General features: G+C 34.8%; 1 long non-coding RNA gene across 2 annotated transcripts; it reads left to right on the forward strand.

The window, feature by feature from the left end:
- Positions 1-1,071: 1,071 nt before the first annotated feature.
- LOC140004616 (uncharacterized) lies at positions 1,072-11,812 on the forward strand. Of its 2 annotated transcripts, XR_011812679.1 has the most exons (4): positions 1,072-2,353; positions 6,362-6,409; positions 10,911-10,966; positions 11,536-11,812. It is a non-coding gene; the product is annotated as an uncharacterized lncRNA (long non-coding RNA). The 2 variants fall into 2 exon arrangements; XR_011812680.1 differs by lacking the exon at positions 6,362-6,409.
- The last annotated feature ends 12,429 nt before the right edge of the window (positions 11,813-24,241 follow it).

Here is a 24,241-nt window from a genome sequence, read left to right on the forward strand (position 1 = left end):
CACTGACCAATTTGACGGTAGGATCAAGTATTATCCCACTGACCGATGGTATAGCAGGATCAGATATTATCCCACTGATCAATTTGATGGCAGGATCGGGTATTATCCCACTGACCGATGGTATGGCAGGATTAGATTTTATTTCACTGACTAATTTGATAGCAGGTTCGCGTATTATCCCACTAACCAATTTGACGGCAGGATTGGGTATTATCCCACTGACCGATGGTATGGCAAGATCGGATTTTATTCCACTGATTAATTTGACGGCAGGCTCGGGTATTATTCCACTGATCGATATTATGGCAGGATTGGATATTATCTCACTGATCAATTTTGCGGCAGGTTTGGGTTTATCCCACTAATCACTTTTATCTTGTTAGGTTTGAATTTTATTCCACCAACCTCGGCAGGCTCGAGTTTTTATCCCACTGACCGAGGTTATGGCAGGTTAGGATTTTTATCCCACGGACTTTTTTATGTTTGCTTATTTCAGCTCACGACAGAATAATTACAGGTAAGTATTTGGTGTCTACGTTTTTGTCTCGAATCTCTTCGAAACTCAGACAAAGAGGGGCAAACTGTAGACACCAAATTTTCAATTTGGTTTAGTTAAATTTTAGCTTTATTTTTTTATTTATTTGTTTATTCTTATTCTTATTCTTATGTTATTTTACTATATTTTAGTTGGTTATTTGGTAGTAGCAAATTAGGTTGATTATTCTTTTTAAAACATTATTATTATTATTGTTATGAAATTTCTAAAAGAAGAAGAAGAAGAAGAAGAAAATTCTCAGTAAAAATTCATTTTTATCTTGTTCAAACTCAGTTTTTTTCTAAATAAAATGACATTTTGTAAGGTAATTAGAGATTAACATTTTATTTGTCAAAAATTAGTTTTGAAAAGAAAATTATAAAATATAAAATATGTGGCACACATGCAATAGGGTCAAGTGGAGGCCATGCAAATTAGCTAGATGGGGGGAGACAATGGACAAGTGTTTCTTTATTTCTTTGACACCACATCATTTAAAGGATAGGTGGATAGGATACTTGAAAGTTTAGGAAAAATTTGAAAAAAAAAAAAACAAAAGGGAAAAGAAAAAACAAAGGAAGCTACGGGAAGGGGGAAGAGAAACCAAGCAAGAAAAAGAAAAGAACAACAGGCTAAAAGAAAGAGCAAAAAAGAAAGGAAAAGGAAGCTACGGGGCTAAGGAACAAAAAAGGAGTAGCTACGGGAAAAAGGGAAGAAAAAATCGAGAGAGGGTTTTCAGAAACAAGGGAAGGTTTCGGCTGGGAAAACAAAGAAGGAAAAGAGGGAGAGGAAGGAAGGAGAGGAATTGGGAAAAACAAAAAAAAGCATGGGAAAGGGAAGAAGGAAGCTCGGGCAATAGGGGGAAGAAAGGAGGAAAACTAGAAGGAAAGCTTCGGGGGAAAAAACCAGGAGTTTGGGAAAATCTGGGAAGGAAAAAGAAAAAAACAGAAAGAAAGCAAAGAAAGGGAGAGTTACGGGCAAGAGAAAAAAAAGCAGCAAAGAAAAGAGAAAGAAAGGAACGGAAGGGTTTCAGGCGGGGAAAAAAGAGAAAACAAAGAAGGGTAAGGAGGAGGAAGAGACCGTGGAGAGTAGGAGAAACAAACAAAAAAGCCAAGGAGAGGCTTCGGGTTGGCAGGGAAGAAATAAGAAACAAAAGAAAGGCAAGGAAAAGAAACAGAAAAGAGGGTTTTCTGGGATAGGGGAAGAAGAGAGGAACGGGAGAAAGAATAGGAGGAAGAGAGGAAGAAGAGAAAGAGAAAAAGAAGAAAAAAGAAGGAAAGGAAGCAAGGAAAAGAAAAAAAGGAAGGGGACGGGCTGAACAGAAAAAAACAAGGAAAAAAAAAGAGATTGAGGGAGGCTACGGGTTGAGGGAAAGGAAGAAAAGAAAAGAAAGAAAGAGCGAAAGAAAGAGGAAAAAAACAAAAGGAAGAAAGAGGATCTGGGGAGAGTTTGAGGAAGAGTAGGAGGGCAGCGGAGCAATAAAGGAAACAAAGGAAAAAAGAGAAAACCGAGGGAAAAAGGAAAATTTTCAGGGATCAGGTTGGCGAGGCAGCCCATTTTCCGGTCAAATTCCGACCCAACTTCCAACCCTTAAAGCAAGATTCCTTCTTCTGCACCTTTTTTGGACGTCAGGCAGCAACTTTTGTTCAGTGATTACTCCTTGACAACACCTACAACGTGGCTAGATTGGAGCTCCAACTTGCAATTTTTCCAGCGCTGGGCATCTCTGTGGCAAAATTCTCTTCATCCATTTGCGTTTGTACGTCTCGCCTAGGAGTTCTCGTGATTGTTCAACCTTATAAGCGACAAAGGCTAAAGGTAGTCTTTCTATCTTTTCTAGATTATGGGGTTTACAGCAAAGGCATTAAAATCGTTGTTGCTTTGCTTGTTGTCGCGTTCTTCTGTTTTTCTTCCTCCTTGTATTTTCTATTCACGAATCTGGGTGGGAGTTCTGAGCCATGAAACTGGTGTCTTTTCTGTGTTGTTGGATTTTGGTGCAAAAAGGGGAGAACAATGGGTGTAAATAATTTAACTAGAACCATGTTTCTTATGGCTACGAATCTCTGTTTCTTCTTTGTTGCTTTTTTCTTTCTTCCCTTATCATTTTGGTTCCAAAATCTGTTAATCGATCTGATGTTTGGTTTCCTTTATGAGGGTGAGAATGATTTTGACATGGGTTTTAGTACTCTTAAAATAAATGTTTTGGTTCCTTTCCCTTTATGATATGACGACCCTGGATGACCTGCTATGGGAACTCAAGAAACCAGTGAAGAAGAAGATGAATTCTTCGAATCAGTTGCATGAAAATTTCAGACAAATTGCATGCTAACCCCTCAATTTTTCCCTTTTCGACTATGGCCCAGAAAATTGGAAAATTTAATCAATTTTGCCCCTTCAAAATGTTATTTTTCTTTGGTATGTCTTAATGTGATTTTTGGATAGATTTTTAGTGAATTTTGGGGATAAATTTGAAGGTGTAATAATTTTTGATAGATTTATAGTTTTGATTTGGATTTTTAGTGAAATTTTGGCTAATGGGTTTTCATTCATTTTATGAAGTTTAGCATTTGGTTTTAGTATACTTCATCTTAAGCCTTTAATTTTATTTATTTTAATTTAGAATCTTAATATTTATAATAATAATGATTTGACCCCTCAAACTTTTTTAATTCTTTCAATTGAGTCATTGTTTGTTTTAATTTGTTGACTATGGATTGTTTACTTTTATTTAAATGCTTTGATTGATTTAATCTCATGTCTATTTTCATTTTCTTGTGATTATTTATTAATTAAAGTGATGTCTTGACCTTTTTCTTTGTTTTGGAGGGTAAATAAGAAAAATTTCATTTCATTAGGTCACCAATTCAAGGGTGGTATACTCTACTCTTTATTTTGATTTTTACTTGACCCTAATGAAATCCAATTTAGACATTGTAAGAATAATTTCCAAGATGTACTGCAAGAACATTGGAAATATTGTTAATTTATTTTAATGTTTATGTCTTGTAGGTTTCGAGGACGAAACCTTTAAAAGGGGGAGAGAATGTGATATCTAGTCTAAAAATGAATTGTGAAAGTAGTGTCGAATTAGGACCCTAAATTCATGTCTAGATTTTTTTGATCGACCTACCAAGATATTATGGGGACTGACCTGAGATTAAGTACCGCCTTACACCCCCAAAAGGATAGATAGTCGGAAAGGATCGTACAGACATTGGAAGATATGCTAAGAACTTGTGCTCTAGACTTCTCGGATAATTGGGATAGGTTAGTAAAACTAATGGAATTCTCATATAACAATAGCTATCATAGCGAGACCGGCATGGCACCATTCGAGGCATTGTATGGACGAAAGTGTGGATTTCCCTTATATTGGGATGAAATAGGTGAGAAGCTGATCACTGGTCCTGATTTGGAGGAACGAACTTTGGAGAAAATTAAGATCATTCGAGAAAGGTTGAAAGTAGCTCAGGACCGAAATAAGAGTTGGGCAAATTCCAAAAGGAGACCTTTAGAGTTTCAACCAAGAGAAAATGTGTATATTTGAAGGTATCCCCTACCAAGGGAGTGATGAGATTTGAAAGAAGTCGCAAGTTAAATTCGAGGTATGTAGGGCCTTACGAAATACTGGATAAAGTTGGACCTCTGGCATATCGACTGGCTCTCCCACCTGTTTTGTCAAGAATACATAATGTGTTCCATGTTTCCCAACTGAGGAAGTATGTATCAAACCCAAGTCATATTTTGGAGGACCAACCTATCGAGGTGAAGGAGAACCTATCAGTGGACGAAGTTCCTTTAAGAATCGTAGATCGAAAGGATCAAGTCCTGAGGAGAAGGATCATACCCTACGTCAAGGTACAATGGACGAACCATACACCACGAGAGGCAACGTAGGAGTTAGAAGAAGACGTGCGGAATAGGCACCCATATCTTTTTGATCAAGGTATGCAAGTTTCGGGGATGAAACTTCTTGTAAGGGTGGTAGAATGTGAAACCCACGACTTTTGGCACCAATTTTATTATTTTATCAATTAATTAAAAAGATAAAGTTACCATGTAAAAAGGAAAAATAAAAAAATAAAATAACTGTAGGATGGGATAAGGGGTTCTAATATAAATAGTGCTAGGTTTAGGATTTTATTAAAACCCTAGACAGAAAAATAACCCCAACCTTACCTTCCTTTCGTCTGCCTCCTTAGAGTAAGAGCCGTCAGAGAGTAGAGAAGGAGAAGCAAGCATCATCGTCAATCGATCCGACGACTAGACACCTAAACCTGTAAGTCTCGAGTTCACGCAAGAAAACCTCTCTTTTGAGTTTTAGTAGATGTATTAATTGTTCTAGAAATTTTATGGACATGTATTATTGCTATGTAGGTGTAGATAGATATGTTTAATAAGATTCGTATCTGGGTTAATAGAAATAGGGGGTTGATTTCAATCTTGAGATTATAGGGTGATTGAATCTGTTTAAAAAAAATATATAAAATAAAATAAAAGAAGAAGAAGAAGGAAAAGGGAAGAGCAGCAGCCGCTGCTGCTCTGTCTTGGCTAGACGTTGCAGTAGCAACGCCGCACACAAAAAAGGAAAGGAAGGGGGCGTGCAGGCCGCCATCACTAGCGGCAGGGAAAAAGGATTACAAAGGTTGGCCTTTTGGCCAACCCAAGACCAGAAAACAAAAAATAATAATAATAAAAATATGCCAGCATGTGCTGGCGACAATAGGCCAGCAACAAGAGACGGCAGAAAGTCTGCATAAAGTCCTGGAGTCACAAATGACATCAATGAAAGGATTGACCATCGGTCAACCAATGAAAGAAATGGTCAAAGATGGTTGGCCGATGGGTCCAACCCAAAAGGAGGAAAAAAAAAAGAGAAAAGAATTTTTGTTTTTTTAAGAATTGGAAAATATAGATATATATATAGGTATATATATATGGTATAGGTTTAATTGTTGCCCAATAGTTGAATATTAGATAAAACTAGCACTATCTTTTTGGACTAGCATAGGAACTAAATTTCAAAACCCAACTTAAAGATAGCTTTCGAAGTAAAGTTCAGTTATTAAACTTATACTTGATTAATTACGTCCAATATACTTAAATGAAAATCTAAAATATCTTAATCTAGCCGTATTAAGTCAAGTAGATAAGGTAAGATAAATTCTAAATTGCTAAACGAAATGCTTAAAATCATAATAATAGTAATGCTAATAATAATGCTAATAATAATAAAATAATAATTAACAAGCAATATTAGTAAGGGTAATAACAATATGGACATGGAAGAAATAAATTAAGGATGTAAACGAAGATAAAAATATAAATACAAGTGAAATAAACTAAGTCAATACTAATTGTAATAGGCCAATATAGATATATATATATATATATATGTACGTGTATACATAAATAACAATAACACCTATACACGCACAAAGGTAGAAATAGCGAAAGACAATAGTAACTAATTGACAAATACATATATATATGGTAATAAAATAAAGTAGCGACGACGAGGACGATAATAATAATGAATAATTATACATTATAAATATGTATGTTAAGATAATAGTCAAGATAATAAACGTGATTAGGAATAATTATTTTCCTTTAAGTATAAAGCTTTACAAAAGGCAAACTTTCCAAATTAAGTAACTTTCTAAAAATAGAAACTTTTCTAAAAATGGAAATCACCCAATTTGAGGGAGATGCTATTAGAGTCCATTTAATGGTCTAGGTATGAATCTTATGCTTATTTAGAGGTTGTATATTTATGCATTTATAGGAAGTAGCAACTAATTAGGGAACCTATGCGTTTAATAGGTGCAATATAAGGACCGAAGGTAGTTCCACTCGAGCAGCCAAACCGAGGTAGGTGGTACTTACCCTTCTGAGATTTCAAATGTGCAAAAATGAAATTCTTATTTTCAGTCACATTTTGCTGTATTGACTTGAAAGGTATTTGATTAAATGTTTTACTTGGATATTTATGAAAGCTATACTTCACTATACAAAATGGACCATGTGAATTATTTGAAATGTTTGATATGTTTCTTATATACAAAATGAGATGAATCTTTTATGAAAGCAAAGATTTATGTATACAATATATGAAATGAATTTTGACAAGTAAAGCTCAGAGCAGTCATGGAATAGACGGTAGGGACTATAGTTCTGTCTAATCACCATGGTAGCCTGGTATAAAGCCCAGCCGATTGGTGAGGTCATGGTAGCCTGATATAGAGTCCAGCCGATTGACCAATGGATAAAGTCATGGTAGCCTGGTATAAAGCCCAGCCGATTGACTAATTGAGAAAGTCATGGTAGCCTGGTATAAAGCCCAGCCGATTGACCCAAGATTGAAATAAGACCAATCGGTAGTCATGAAACTTATTGGTCGCCCACCTAGAAGGGGTAAAATCTCTAGGCTGAGTACTCAGTAGTCGGTCATTATATTTACTTGTTATGAGCTGAACTGAAAGAAGATTTATGAACGATATGAAATGATTTATGAACTATTTTGAAATGATCTATGAATGGATATGTGAGAACCCTGAAAAATATATATAAGCCAGTGCATATTTTAATTTCATTTCTTTTATTCCTTAATAATTTCTAGCATTATTTTTACTTGTTTGCAATTAAGTACGTAAAAACAAGTTTATGTGAAAAATAATAAAATTTTCCTAAGTTATGAAATTTCTTGGTTTTGCTAGACTAAATTAATATCTTTAGAGTTAGATTAAATTTTTTCGCCTTAATATAAAATGTAAGAATACTTAATTCCTTTATACTAAATTAATGGTACTTGAGTCGATAGAGTTACTATCTTAAAATAAATTGTTTAAATTCCTATGATTAATTCTAATTAGTTGCTAATGTTAAATGTTAATAAGAATTTCCGCGTTAAGATAAAAACCAATGAATTTTAGATAAATATGATACTAATATACTAAACATACTTAAGGTGTGAAAATTTCGATAAATATATCCTTATCTTTCTTTGTTTTCATAATAAGTGCGTAAAAATGATTTTAAGTACAAATTGACACCCTTGGATTAAATTATTATTTCACTTGACTTTATATTACTAAACCAATAAATTTCGAGTTAAAATAACTCTAATTCTTGAGGAATAATAATTGGAAATTCTAATAACTAATTTAATCGATAAATAATGTTAGGAACTTTACTATTAAAGTGTAATTGATAATTATTCGATAAAAATGGTTTAGGTATATTAGGATATAATTAGGCGTTCAAATCACACTTGGGGATAATTTTTAGAATTAAGTTGGAATTGAGAAATTAAGTTGAGATTAGGGAGCAAAGTGAAAAGACTAAAATACCCTTACCTTTCCATGCAAACCAAACAAGACGTCTGACCGCAAATCAAATCACATTTGCTATTACCAATTCTGTACGCAACCAATTCTTACACGCAAACCATTCTCACAAACCACGGCACCACAATACCATTCATTCTATTTCACCAACACAAACCGCAATTTCCAAATTCCTTCTCTGCACAACTCCACCGAAACCACTGCAATCCCTCTCCACAACCGCACCTCACCTCTTCCTTTACCTTAGACCGAGAGCAAGAGAGAGAGCAGCTACATAGGAATTAACGACGGGAGAGAGAGTGAGCCGAGCTTCCTGTTTCTTTTCTTTTCTGTCCGTAAACCAGAGAGGGAAGAGAGGGACTTGTGATTCGGTCTGTCTTCCATCTGTGAGCTGGTGCAGAGCTTGAGACCAGAGTTCCTTCATCCAGCCGCAAGCCAGAGCAAGGGAGAGAGGAAGAGAGAACTAGCGGTCTGCATTTTTTTTCTGGACAGCCGAGAGAGAGAATTGTTGCAGCTGCTAGCTGTGTGTTTTAGGCTTCAGGCTAAGGTAAATTCTGGACTTAGATAAATTGTTTACGGGTTGATGAAGCTGTCTATACGCATGCATGTGGGTTTGTGAGGTTAGATGAGGAATTGAGACTTAAGAAATCTGGTTTGGAAAGAATTGAAGTTGCCGAGAGCTTAATCTAGAAATGTCAGCTTTTAATTAGTTCATCTGAGGTAATCTGAGATTAAAAATGTGTTTAATTAACTGAAAACAAGATGTTTGAACCATGCATGAAGCTAATTAGCCGGATTATGCTAGAAGATAAAAAAAAAATGAAACAGGAATTTGCTGCATGCAAGCTCATCCGAGAGTAGTGAACAAAATTCTGGATTTGTGGTTGAATGTTGTTGATGTCCGAACTTAAATTGAACTAGGAGTGATAGTAAATACATGGATTGGTCATGCATGTTAGCTTTGAGAGAAAAATATATAAAGTTCTAGCTGGAAAAAAATCCAGATTTGCGTCTAACTTAGCTGCTGGAAATTTTCTGGAATAGCCGAGAGACTTCATGTTTGTTTGCATTTGTAATTGCTGTCAAATGGAAAATTTTGTTATGAATTGCATATAGATTGTTAGCTTTAAGTATTAAGTGAAGCTTAATGGAAGAAAATCTGAGGAAAAGTTGAATTGTGGATTGAAACCGAGGGAAATTTTCTGCTGCAAAATATTCCAGCTTGGTCGAGAGAAGGAAGTGAGCATTTAATTAGTTTTGTTTTCGAATTTCAATTCAGATTTTCGTATTGGATGTTTAAGATTTGCTTGAGGCTTGCTAATCACCTTTTGCATGTTGAGCTGAGGTAAGAATTGAAGAAAACAAGGAACAAAAGCTATATAATTAAACTATCAATTGCTGGAAAATTTTATCTTAGCTGATGACAGATTTATGGGGACTTTTTGGTGGAATAATTTATTGGAATTAAGCGTTATTTGCTTTGGTATATGCTGGTATGAATGTCATACTTAAATGTATGGATGGTTTGAATAAGAGTCTTATGGTTTTAAAAGAGAAAAAGGAGTTTTTCACAAGTGAAAAATGAGTTTCCAGATTTTCGGATTTCTCTGACCAGTCTCAGTAAAATGCTTATATCTTGGTGTAGGAAAATCCGATTGAGGTGCCGTCAGTGGCATTTGAAACTACAGTCATGGACCTTTGTTTTGTAGAAATTTCATATTTTTCCTCCATGTGTACTGCTGTCCGTAATTCCTCAAAGTAGGCTGTCCTGTTTCCTCAGGAAACTGAATTCTTGACTTGGATCGAATATTTGGCCTATTTGTGATTTGAATCTCTGAAAAGTGTCTTCTGGGATGTGATAGTATTAAAAATCTATTCTACAACAGTATAATTTTCATAATTGTTTGATTTGTGGAACATGAACTAAAGCAATTTTTGAAGGAAAATATTTTCCAGCATGACCGAACTGGTTGGGACTTTTGGTGAGTTTATTTGCTGGATTTGTGTATTATTTACTTTAGCTTGGTTTGGACAGATTATAATCTATATGTATAGTGATTCTAGCAAGTAAAAGTGGAAAGTTTAATGGATATTTTAGATTCTTGGAATCATTTGGATCTCAAGTTGGTTGTAGTTTTTGTTCTTGTTTTGAATGAATTGGTATTTGAAAGTGTGTATTGGTTGTCAAGAGCTAATGATTGATGAAGCTCTTGACCATTTGAGTAGTTTTGCAATAATTTAATTTTTGGTGAATTTGTTCAAGAGGTTGGTTGAAGTGTATTTGAAAGGTCCATGGTGTATGATTGGGATTGCTTTGGTACCTTGGACTTACTTTGTTGAATTTTAATTGTACTGGAGTTGTTGAGACCTAGGGCTAATGATTGACGAAGCCCTAGTGAAATTGATATTTGGTTTGTAATGTTTCTATCTTGGTGACTTGGGAATCCATTGTGCAAATGAGCTGAATTTGTGAAGACCGTTTTGATTATTCTTGAACTTGAATACTTTCAAAATCAAATTTTGTGGAAATATTCCGCTTTAATATCAAGTGATAGAATTCGAGTTTAGTGTAGTATTATTAGAACGTTAGATATTGGGACTTTCAAAACCTTGCCGACTAGTTAATTCTTTTATTTTGCTTAAACTAGCTTTATTACCTTTAGGGAGTATTTGTATCCAACTCTTAAACCTTAAGTTTTCTTAAAACTATTCTTGACCAGTTGTTTTAAAGGAAATTTGGGAAAAAAAATATACTGGATTTAAGTAATTGCAAATAAAAGGCATAGAAAACTTATTCGACAAGGAAAACCCGTCTGAACCACTTTGGTTCTAGTTTGCACCCTTGAAAGAAAATATCTTTAAAGAAACCACATGAAGCACTTTATTCCTTACTAGTCTTGATGTTTAAGAAATTTATTGATTTGTTTCAGGGAAATAAACTAGTTTAATACAAGATAATCTTTTATATGTTTGAAGTCAAGAGTTTGCTTAGTAAAACTTATAGCTCTTAAAACTTGGATTTCTAGGATTTAGCGAGGACTTGGACTACGATTCCCGGCTTGACCTTTGAACTTCACTCTTGGTGAGTGTCCCTGCTTGTTCTATGCCTACTTGATTAAAGTGCTTTCTTGATTTGATATGTGATAATTGGAAAAATGGTTTTCTGATCCATCGAAGTGGGCAGTGTGTACTTTATCGCACTAGCTCTTTCGAGTGGTGACTTACTTGAAATATTATCGCACTAGCTCATGCTGGACGCCACGTCGCTGGGTGAATCCCTCGACTAGTCTATAATAACCTCATGCTGGACGCCACGTCGCTGGGTGAATCCCTCGACTAGTCTATAATAACCTCATGCTGGACGCCACGTCGCTGGGTGAATCCCTCGACTAGTCTATATATATATAAAAAAATAATGAATCTACATGGACTTTAGATGGTGAAAGTTGATGGAGGGTCAACTGCGGGTAATTTTGATCGAGCGCAAGGAAAATGGCTCCTGAGAGCCCATGTATCCTACCCTGTGCTGTTATACGCTTTCCTACTTGTGAATATAAGTTTGAAGCTATTATTTGCTATTCGTTTATATGATTGCATGTCTGGGCACCACTGAGCTTTAGCTCACTCCACGTTTATTTGTTTTCCTTACAGGATGGGAAGTTTGAAAGCATTTGAGCAGCTTATATTTCCTATGAATGTACTTGAACAACTTGAATTTAAATTTTGGTTTGTAATGAATTCTACGTTAAGCACTGTACCTTTTATTTTTGGTTGCCACTTGAAGCTGGAAAAGTGTAACCCTAAGTCTGGTATCCGGCTTGTATGAACGTATTTGTGTGGTATGGCTTTAATCCTTGTAAGTAACGCACGAAGTGTTTAAGAGCCGTCGATTGGCTATCTTATAAATGTTGTTATCTTTGAAGTTAAATGAGGATTTAGTTTATTCTTCGGAAGGATTTGGGCTAGATTGCTTGTGTGAGTCCTGGCGAGAGCTAGGCAGACGGCCCGCCAACCCTCTGGTTCGCCTTAGGGGAAAGTGGGGTCGTCACAGGATATGTGATGTTTTATGGATGATACATGATTAGATATGAAGATGCATATAAATTGTTGCAAAGTGATTTATGACGTTATGATTTTCCAAGTATGGTTATCAATGAAGTGCTTTTATATTCCTTGTCATTCTTTATTATTGATTGTTTTATAAATGATGTTACTTTCAAAATTATGGATGTGAATGATATGCAAACGATTTGAGTTGTACTTATATATATTATGTATTTATAAAGTTAAGAGGGCATGGTCCAACAGAGGGGTAAATATTACCTACTGAGCGATGTGTCGCTCAACCCACTTCTTACCATTTTTGCAGATTCGGAAGAGTATGAATTGGTTTACATAGAAGACCCTGAGAATAACTTTTACTAGTTTAGGTGCATAGAAGTTGGCAGTCTAGCTACTTCTCATGTTATGCTATTTCTTTTTGTTTCCGCTGTTTTAATTGGAGAATAAATGTACGAACGCCTTGAACATTCGTGGACTTCCTTTTATATGTAATTCGAACCGCACTTTAATTGTTTAAATTATTTAGTATTGTCAAGTTAAATTAGTTAATGTAGCCTTGTATTCCTGAGTGAGACTTGGGAGTACGGCGGATGTCATATGACGAGCACTTTAATTGTTTAAATTATTTAGTATTGTCAAGTTAAATTAGTTAATGTAGCCTTGTATTCCTGAGTGAGACTTGGGAGTACGGCGGATGTCATATGACGAGCACGTGCGGGCTCGGGGCGTGACAATATATTACATGCTAGTCGTACTGTTCAGGTAAAATCAAATAGATATATACATGGATTTAAAAAAAAAAAAAAACTATTCATACACATGGTCAATGAAGGATGAAAAAATTTATTTTGTGAAATGTAAGGGACGGAATATTTCATTTTGTGAAATGTAAGGGACTATAGATCGGATTATGTAAATTTTGATATGATAATTTTAGCCCTAAAAAATAATCACATGCAAAAAACTAGGAACATAAACTAGTCGGAAATTTAGTTAGGAATCAAATTTGATCAATGTGAATTTGTAAGGAACATAAAATTATATTTTAAAAGTGAGAGATGAAAAAAAATCATTTTACAATATATGAGGGATGTTTTGAACGATTATTATTATTTTTGTTTATAGTGTTAAACTAAAGTTGGTTCTTTTATTTGTTTTTTCTTTTTCTTTTTGCCTCATGTTTGGTACAATGTAATTGTCTTCATTGCTTTTGGATTTGTTGTCATTGTCAAAATAGATTTATTCAATCTATATTTCATGTTGTTTCAAATTTTAAGCTAGGTTCATCGATGATGAACCAAAGTATTCTAATTCTAACACACTGATGAACTGCATATGGATTCACAAGATTCATTTTAGTAGCCTATATGATACTAAAAATAACATATTAATTATTTATGACATATTTATGATGTCATTGTAAAACCATGGTCCTGAAGGAATGTACTAAAACCAAAGGTTTGAATTTGATTTGGAATGTACTAAAACCAAAGGTTTGAATTTGATTTATCTCCCATTTTTAAACTAATTGTTGACAAGGATTGAAGAGCACTGGGCGTTTGCAGTTGGGCTAGAGGCATCTGGCAAAATCATGTAGCTGGAGGACTCTGATCTCGCTTCTCATCTTGTGGATTGGTTGAATGGATAAATTCGGCTTCTTCGCGTGATATTGATCTGGTTGTAGTATTGGCGTATTTAATTTATCATACTACCAAAAACCGTACTCATTCTAACCTCATATTATGGCCACGGTTAATCACAAAGAAGTTACTTAGATGGTTCGCGAGTTGATATCAGCCTGGAAATAAAGAGCATTGTTGGCCTACATTGAGGATCAGCATGTAGACATTCTCTTGCTAGTTTGAAAATGGATATTAGGATCTTTTCAGTTTCTTGATTGGGATATAGAAGTCTTTGGTCAAGCAAGTCTTTCAGTTCTACATCTTCAAGATTTGAAGACATCAGATTAGCAGTCAAGTCTCCAGGATGCTTTCCTTTGATTATTTCCATTGTCAGGACCCCAAAACTATAAACATCACACTTTTCGTTAACTTTGATTGTGTAGACAAATTCTGCAAAATAAGTTGGAAAATCATAATGTGTGATTGCAGTTGCACTTGAAAAAATTCACCAATGGGTGTCTTGATCCGGTGGTAGTTCAGTCCCTTCGAGTTCTCCTTTGACCCCCTTAAATCCGCCTCTCCTACTTAATGTAGAGTAGGAGTAAAAGTAGATGTAAAATTTATCGTGTCGACCAAAAAAAAGGTAGCAAAAATAATGTTAGGATACAGTACCCATGCTTGTTTTTAAACAAATTTGAGGTTCGGCCTTGTTGGCAAAGGTCCAGTGGACTTCTGCATCAAGATACGGAAATGTCCTAGTCTTTCAAGACATGAGGACGCATTACCTCGTTCTTATCACTATGCCTCAACGTAGGGATGCCCCTAAGATTTTGAAATTCCCCTTGACATTGGAGTTTAGGCGTAAATGAGTCTAATCAACTAGAATATTTTAATATTCAAATTTATTTGTTTATAAATCGTGTTTAATTTTGACTTATTTATTTGTCACTTCAAATTTAAATAAGTTTTTATCGAATCAAACTCGAGTTGAGTTAAAGTAGTTTGAATTTTTTAAAACTTAAATAAGTTTTTATCAAATTAAACTCAAGTCGAGCTACTTGAGTCAACTCGATTATTTTGAATATTTTAGATGTAAGTTTTACTTTTATGATAACTAATATAGGAGTATGTGGATTGCAAGTTGTAGGTGCTACCCTCTTTTTATACTTTTTCAATTGTTCATTCTCTTAAGATTAATTAAAAGAAAATTTAACTGTTTAAAAGTGTTGTTTTGATAACAATCGTCACGTTTGATAACTAATGCAGTTATTCTTCTTATTTAGAGATCAAAGACTTTCAAATCTTTAACTTCAAATTCAATGAATAAATTAGATTAAGGACGTATTGATGGATGTAACACATGGATCTTATTTTTCTTCATAATGCTCTTTGTATACATCTCTATTCCTTTACTTTCCATAAAGGGGCGGGCTTTGTGCCAGATTCAACTGCATTGTGGGCCGACTTCGGGACAATTTTGATAGCAATGTGGCATAGATTTTCCTACAAGTAGGGATCAATCTTTACCAGCTTTCTCATCCTTCACAAAACCAGTTTTCAGTGCATAAATTTTTCTTGAGCAAAAATGGGTTCCAAGAAACTTCTTTTCTTTTGCATCTCCTTGGCTATAGTTCTAACAATGACCTCACAGGTGGCTGCTAGGGAATTGGCTGAGACTTCCACGTCAGCTAGCAATTGTAAGCCATTTATTCTCTTATCCAATGTCCTCAATTTGTTTTTCTTTGCTCCTAACTGCTCTTATGTTACCTATTAATAGGTTGTGATCGTTACTAATTCTGGTTGGGATTAAGTTACCTATTAATAGGCAGTGTTTAAACAATTTTAGGGACATCTAAAAAATCACTGATTTTGACTTACACGTCAAAAGACAATTTTTTGACCTGAATATAATAAAATCGATTTAGTATTCTTTAAAACAAAAAGCATGCAACACATTAGTCCAAAATCTAAAATTTCCAATTGTGTGATCCCAGTCCCCAGATGAGTTTATTTGACAAGGTCTTTCCTAGTTTATTTGACAAGGTTTATTATCCTCAATGCAGCCAAGTCATTTGTGACTCCTCCTGACTATGGGGATCCTGGAGGAGGAGGCCAAGGAGGGAACCTTGGAGGAGGTTGGTATGGAAGCTATGGAGGAAGTGGCGGCGGCGACTATGGTGGATATCCTGGTCAGGCTGTGGATGCTAAGCCTTAGAACTAATAATGCTTAAATAGGCTTACTATAATAACATGCATACTTTGTAGTGTGAAATACAAATAAAAGCAGGATTAGTCATCAAGCAGTGTTCACTATTCCAAGTATGTGATTTTTTCTTTTCTTTTTTTTTTTGGATGTGATGGCCAAAAAATGAGTAATGTTATTAGTTCAAATTGACAGCAAAACCAAGGGCAGTTTTTGGTTGGTTTATAAATCAGTTGATCATTATCAAATGACGTTGTGCCCTTTTTCTGTTTTTGGGCAAGCTTAATTAAGCAATACAAATATTAAGCAATACAATCTTCTATTTGGTTCGTTATTCGTTTGGTTTATTATTGATTTTCAATAAGGCCGTCACTCCTATATACCTGTCTGTTGAATAAGCTGAAAAAAACTAATAAAACCAAATATTAAATCTAAACATAAAAAATTAATGGTCAAAAGAAATTTTGTTTATGTAACTTAGATTCACGACCTAGCAATTTCTCTCAAACCATAGCTGCCGCGGTTTAAGAGAAAGTTTAGGGCTGATGATATTGATGAAATCTAAAATTTTACATTGCAGTCAAAAACTCAACCGAAATATTGAAGTATGTCCAAGACATAGAAGTTTCAGCAATCAATTGCTCATGTAACAAATGCATTGCAAAATTTTTCCACCTGGAAAGTTAGTTGGGTGGCTGGGGTTATTAACATTGTTGCCCTTGAGATGCAAAGCATGCTAGTTCAATTGATGATTCTATCATCTAGGGGGATTCTTCATTTCTTGCCCACATTTTGTACTGTCCACTCTTTATATGGACTCATCAATTCATTAATTTTATTATAGGCCCGTTTCTATCAAAAAAATACATTTGATTTTTATCTATTGTTCTACTGATCAAAATAAGAATAACATATACATATATTTTGGGTAAAATATAAAAAAACTCCCTGTGATTTGTCAAATGTTTAATATAACTCCCTCTAATTTAGAAATCTACACTAGCTCCCTGTGGTTTCAGCTAAATTGCAAATTGAACAGAAAGCATCCAGTCTAACGGTTCAATGTGAAATGTCAATATCGTCATCCTATAAATGAAGTCCTATGATTTGCTGAATGTTCAATTTAACTCCCTCGAATTTACAAAACTCTATTATAATTTTCTGTGATTTTGGCTAAATTGAAAATTGAATAAAAAGCATTTCACATATAGCAAGGGCAATATTGATATTTCATATACAACTTTTAGATTGGATGCTTACCATTCAATTTTCTATGTAGTTGAAACCATAAGGAGTTACAATATAGGTTTCCAAAATAAAGCTAAATGAACATTCAACAAAACAAAAGGAGTTTTTTGATATTTTACCCATATAATTTTTAGAGGTGCCAAGGACTTTTGGTCAAGATGAGAACCTATCCTAGTCTTTAAGATATAAAGATATATTGCCTCGTCTCTTTCATATCATGATATGCTAACGAGGGGAACAGGGTGGTGGGTGGGCAACCATCTGCTAAACTTTTGAAAACCTTATTTCTTGACAGTGAAATTAGGGGATAAATGAATCTAATTAATCAAGCATATATTCTAATGTTCAAGTTTATTTTATTATTTTTGATATATTTGAAATTGCACTAACATTAGCTTGTTTATTAACGAAATTGAACTTAAATGAATTTTTATCGAATCAGACTTAAGTTAAGTTTAGGTAAGCTAAACTTTTTATGATAAAGTTAGGTTCAATTCGAGTTTGACAATTTACCAAATAAAAAATATCATTTAAGTTTGGTTTGAGTAATTAATAAAATCAAGTTCGAATGAGTTCTTACCAAATCCAATTCAATTTGAACATCAAATAACTTGATTTGTCTTTTAACCCTTATTGCAACAGTATTTCTTTTCAAGTGGATTGTTAGCAAAATTGGTTTTTGCTACTTGACATTATGTTTAAAATCAAAATTGGCCCTCACTAGTCGTGCATGCATCCAAGTATTGCTCCTCTTCCCTATCCCACCCCATCATATTCATTGCCAAAGCTTCCCTCTGTTCAATTGTCTCATTTTCCCTTCTTGTCCTCCATCAATATCTTCCAAACATTATTTTCTAGAAGGGGAAGGGTGGTACATAAGAAGTAGGGAGGAGGTAGTGGGACTCTAACCTAAAATTTTTAATTCTTGATACCTCAACCTTAGCCACTAGAATTTATTTTAGTTATATACAAAAAGAAAAACAAAGACAAAAACAAAAATGGACCATGTTCCTCCATTTGTACAAACTTTCATAATTTTGTCATTGTAAACCCTGCAAATTGAATGATAACACATTTTCTAATTGATTTAACTTTATCCACATTGATCTATTGATCAAAATAAGGAAAACTATTATATACTTTAAATAATTCGATGTAACCATATCAATAAGTTATTATATAAGCAAGGACGCACAACAACCTCAAAAAGTTAATGATAATACTGTTAGATAAGGATCAAGGAAAAAAGGTTTTTGGGATACGGCAATGTGTTTGTTTTCAATCAAATTTGAGGTTGTGTCCTGGTTGGCAAAGGTCCAAAGGACTTTTTAAGTCACGGTGAGGACCTTATCCCAGCCTTTAAGGTATAAAGATGTATTGCCTCGTCTCTTTCTCATCACGATGCACCAACGTGGGGAATGGGGTGGTGGGTGGGCCGGTCAACCCTAAGATTTTGAAACTCTTAATTCTTGACATTGGAATTAGGGAAATGAATTAGCATAATCAAATCAACATCTTAATGTTCAAGTTTATTTTATTATTTTTAAATAATTTGAAATCGTGATGAACATTGACTTGTTTATTTACATAACTAAATTTAAACGAACTTTTATCGAATCAAATTCAAGTTGAGGTCGAGTATGTTAAACTTTATTATGTTTAAATTTCACTTTTATGCTAATAGAGTCGAGTTCAAACCGAGTTTGATAATTTACCGAACACAAAATGCTACTTAAGTTTGGTTTGAGTAATTGATAAAACTTAGTTCAAATGAATTCTTATTAAATCGAACTCGATTTGAGTTTCAAGTAATTTGATTTATTTTTCAGCTCTCATTGGAACATTATTATGTTTTGAAGCGGATCCTTACCAAAATTATTTTTTGCCACCTAATGATATGTTTAAAATCAAAATTGGCCCTCTCTAGCCTTGTATGTGTCCAAGTTTTGCTCCTCCACCCCATCCCACCCTACCCCAACTCTTCATATTCAGTGTAAAAGCTTCTCTTTCTTCAATTGTATCCTTTCCCCTTCTTGTCCTTCAAGTGCGGAACGATGGCTATCGTAGGCAGAGGATAGACGTTCATGGCGGCGCGAGCAGCGGTGAATGGCACAGTAGCGAGCGACGGCAAAACTAGAGACGGGCGATGGCAAAACCAGTGATAGGCTTTGACGAACGGCGATGACAGCAACGGTAGTAGAGACAAACTAGCGAACTGCGACAACAGTGGACGGTGGGCGATGAACTGCGGGCAAGCAGCAAGTAGAGTTTTGGCGGTGCAGCTAAGGAAAAGAAAGAGCGAAATAAAGAAAGAAAAAAAGAAAGAAGAAAGAAAGAAAGAAGGAAAGGAAAAGAAATAGAAAAGGGAAAAGACAAAGGAAAGAATAAAAAAAAAGGAAAGAAAAAAAAAAGAAGAGAAAAAAAATTCTTTTGGGTTCAATTTGTTTTTTTTCCCTTGCTAGGACAAGACGTGGGCACGTCTTATTGACTTTTTATGATAAAGTTGGCTAATTATGAGTTACAACATACCCTCAAGACGTGGGCACGTCATGTTGGTCCATAGTTTTCTGATGATGGAATTGGATAGTTGTGCATTACCACATACCCTTAACGCGTGGGCACGTTTTGTTGGGAAAAAGTCTTCTAACCAAAAAAACATTAAAAACAAAAAATAAATGCCAAATTTGAAAAACATAAGATAAACATAGTGAAACACATAATATTAGTGAACAAACAATAAAAAAAGAATTTGATTGCCTCCCAATAAGCGTCTTGGTTTAACGTCTTTGATTAGAGATGGTCGAATATTGTTCAAGTAGCATAAGTGGGATCTTCAAGATTTATTATCTCCACCTTCTCCATTGAAACACTTTCATAATAGGATTTAAAACATTGACCATTAACCACAAATTTCTTATCTATCTGCATACTCTGAATTTCCACTGCACTATAGTGAAAAATATTAATCACAACAAATGGACCAGCCCAACGAGAGCGCAACTTACCTAGAAAGAGCTTTAGATGAGATTGATAGAGAAGAACTCTTTGCCCAACTACAAATGATTTCCTTGCAACTTATTGGTCACGAAAAACCTTAATCTTCTCTTTATATAGTGTTGCATTCTCGTAAGTTTCATTCCTCAACTCTTCCAATTCTTGTAATTGAAGTTTTCTGTGGACTGCAACCTCATCAAGATCCATGTTGCATTTCTTGATCCCCCAATATGCTTTGTGCTCGAGCTCAACCGGTAAATGACACGACTTCTCAAATACCAACCTATAGGGAGATATACCTATAGGATTCTTATAGACTGTCCTATCAATCTAGAGTACATCGTTCAATTGTGAACTCCAATCCTTCCTATCGGAGCGAACCATCTTCTCCAATATTTATTTAATTTCCCTATTCAAAATCTCCGCTTGACCATTCGTTTGGGGGTGATAAGAACTAAATACCTTATGAGTCACTCCATATTTACGAAATATAGCCGCCATCATTTTATTGCAAAAGTGTTTTTCTCGATGACTTACTATAATTCGTGATACCCCAAAATGAACAAAAATATGTGATTGAATGAAATCTACAACCACTTTAGAATCATTAGTTCGGGTGGCTTTTATTTTTATCTACTTGGACACATAATCTATGGCCAACAAGATGTAAAGGAAACCAAAAGACGAAGGAAATGGACCCATAAAATCAATACCCCATGCATAAAAAATTTCACAAAAAATCATAAGGGTTTTTAGTATCTAATTTTTATGACAAATATTTCTTATCCTTTGGCATCTATCACATGACTTACAAAACAAGTATGTATCTTTGAAAATTGTGGGCTAATAAAAATCGCTTTCCACTACTTTACAAGCTACTCTTTGTGATCTAAAATGGCCTCCACATGCATAAGAGTGATAAAATATTAAAATAGAATTAAATTCACTCTTACTTACACATCTGCGCAGTATTTGATCTGCACATTGCCTCTATAAATAGGGGTCTTTCCATAAGTAATACTTAGCATCACGTCTGAGCTTATCTCATTTTGTTTTTGACCAATGTGCAAGTAATTGATTAGTGGTCAAGAAATGAATAATATCCTTTTGGGCCGTTGCTCAAGTTTGTATAGCTTGGTTTGAAATTAATATATTTCCTAACGTTTCTGTAAAAAAAAAAAAAAGAAAGGAATAATATCCGCATACCAAGGAAGAGAGGGATTAATAGAAAATAGTTGCTCATTCACAAAAGTTTTCCTCAATATAAAATCATCCTTGACAATAGGCAATTGACTCAAATGATCGGCAACTAAATTCTCTCCTCCCTTTTTATCACGGATCTGGGTGTCCTGCGGAGTTCGCGTGGGGGGAGGATTTGGTGGTGCCGTCAATTTTAGGTGGGGGTTTGAGTGATATACATCACACTAGTACTTAAGTAGGGTTAGTGGGTATGTGTAATATATTGGTTTCTGAAATCAATTGGATGGGGATGAAAATGGTCTGGGTCTGGGGGAGGTTAAGATACCCTCATGTGAGAAAGATAATGAGGAGCAGCTTCTGAGCTTGGATTTTCTTTCTTTTATTAATTATTATCAGCTATAAGAAACTCGGTGGATCCACACACGCTATTATTGATTCTCCAATCCACCAATTGCTGGTTTGGTGTAAAAACAAAAAACTAGTAGTACCTGCTTTCGACCTTTTATTAAGATAGATAGTATTTTTTCTTCTCGCTCTTTTCCCTGTGAACAACTTTCTAGGAAGGGAATGACATTAGAGCATGTGGTGGGAATGAGCAATGGAGGCGTTGATGGCCGGAAGGGGAAGTCGGAGTGTGTTTTTTTTGGGGGGGGGGTTATTTGGCAGATCTGGCGAGGAAGTTTCTTTATTGGACCAATTACTGCTTCATGTTCAAAATAGAGCACCGAAGACTTTTGAGCAGAGAGCGGTGTGGTTCAATAGTCAACTGCTTGAATTACTTTTCTGTAGTTCCACATTCGATGATGATCCACAACCTGAATAGTGCTGAAATCAAATTGCAAATCAGATACTCATTCATTTGATTGAAGAAGCTAAATAAAAGAAAAAAACTTTTAGCTTGGCGCATGTCCAATGCAGTGCAATCAACAAGATATATTAGTTGATTTACTACTGTCTTTGCTAGCTAGGATCCGAATGCTAAATGATGCCCGAAGATCGAGAAACACGTTCATTTGGTTGCTTTTTTCGGTTTGCTACAAATCTTATGTCTAGACTCTAGAACTCCTAGCAAACTACCTCAATGTTTAGGCATTGAGGACAGTCCTTCCAATAGTGTTCCATTTGGACATGTTTATCCTTTACCCTCAATTAGGTTTTGTACCCTTGTCATGTAAGAGTGAAACAAGGAAAAAATATATACGCAAGAGTAATGTTTATGCTACTTTTCTTTAATTCTTTAAAGCAACTAATGTGAAAGAGATAAAAACAATACGGGAAGCAGGTGAAGAACTCTGATTTCAAATCTTCATTTCCTTATTTCTACTTGAATAGCAAAAGAACATAGCCACAGACGCCCAGAAATACCTATTTATTTAAGAAACTTCTCTGCTTTTCCTAGTCGGTTTTAGCCCCTATTTCATATGCAATCAGTAAAATTTCTCCATCTAATTTAATCTTCCCTTTTGTGCAGCTTAATCAAGTTACATTTAAAGAGCAGTAGTGCTGATATGGAGCCAAATCAAGGCAGTTCTATTGAATGCTGTCTGATCTGAATTTACCTACAAGTATATAGAACAGGTCAGCGTCTGTGTACATACTTAGTGTTGGAGGCAAGAGGACTTGGGGGAGATTTCAGGATTCATAGAATCATAATACCAGCTTGCAATTTACTGAAGTTGAAGTTGCTATTCCATTGTACTAGGAATTTCTGCAGTTGAACTAAACTTGGTCTATTCCAAAACATGGGCCATTTGGGTTTAGGTGCTTTTTGTGCACTGATTGTAAAACTTGATTTCAGGTATTAATATTTTGTTTTTTTTGGATATATTCTCACTAATTTCAAGTATTATTATGTTTTGCAATTTTTTATCTTCTCAATATGTAAAGTTGTGTAAGGAGGACTTTGCATATACAAGGACTTGGAATCTACTTTTCCAAACAGTTTTCCCAATACACTTTGTTGAACATCTTAGGCAGATTGGAATCAGAAAATTTATAGGGGAGGAAGATGAAATAAAGCTCATAGACATTTTGCAGCATGGGAAATCTTTGAAAAGATGACTCTGTATACAGTTATAGAATGACAGGTGTCGTACCTGTGTAATAATAATTACCTACTCAAAAAAAAATACAAATTTGTACATAGCGGTGAGCAGGGTCGAATCCATAGGGACTGGAGATAATTCATTTCTTCCAGAGTCTGAAGTATGGGGGATTTTTGGAAAATATAAAATAATTAATTAATCAACTAATGAAACAACTAATAGAAATAAACAGGAATTAATCAATAACCAATACAACTCTAGCCAAATGTGCAACTTTTCAGACACGGTCCATTCAACTGATCATCAATGCAAAGATAATTCAATTACTAATTAATAGATTGGTTATAGTTATCATACACGCGATAAACAACCAGTGTTTCCTTACTTTTTTTTTCGATAGTTAAGGTACGACCATTAACTATTTCCCTAATCGAGAAATAATCCTAGGTACGACTATAGGATTTAATTTCTCGATTGCAATAAGAATTAGAAAAACCCAACCCTAACTAACAAACACGCTATGACGGTTCGTTTAAGTTAGATCATACGTTTTCCTAACATGAAACCAATTATGCTAGTTGCCACTGGTATTAATCAATTGAACAATTACGGATTCAATCAATTAATCTGGCAGAAGATTATTAGATTAATTCGAATATCAAGCACTTGACATTCAAATAACATAACAAGCATAAGAAGTTAAATCAGAAAATGCACAAATACCAATGAATAAAAGAAATAAGTAAAATAATTCGATCTCACAGATGTTTGGAACAAAGTCCTCAAATTGACATTCGACTAGAAAACAAAGATTTAGCTACACATTCTCAGGGGATATCCGCATGACTCCATCGATAACCATTGGTTTTTCCCTAAAGACTCACTAAATAAGAGACCAGCGGCCGTCTCCTTTTACTTGTTCCCTCCAAGGTAGTAATCACGAGGGATTCCGGCCTTTTTTTCTCTCTTTGTTTCCTAATTGA

The sequence above is a fragment of the Coffea arabica genome, chromosome 3e (genome assembly GCF_036785885.1).
Source record: "Coffea arabica cultivar ET-39 chromosome 3e, Coffea Arabica ET-39 HiFi, whole genome shotgun sequence".
Taxonomy (NCBI): Eukaryota; Viridiplantae; Streptophyta; class Magnoliopsida; order Gentianales; family Rubiaceae; genus Coffea; species Coffea arabica.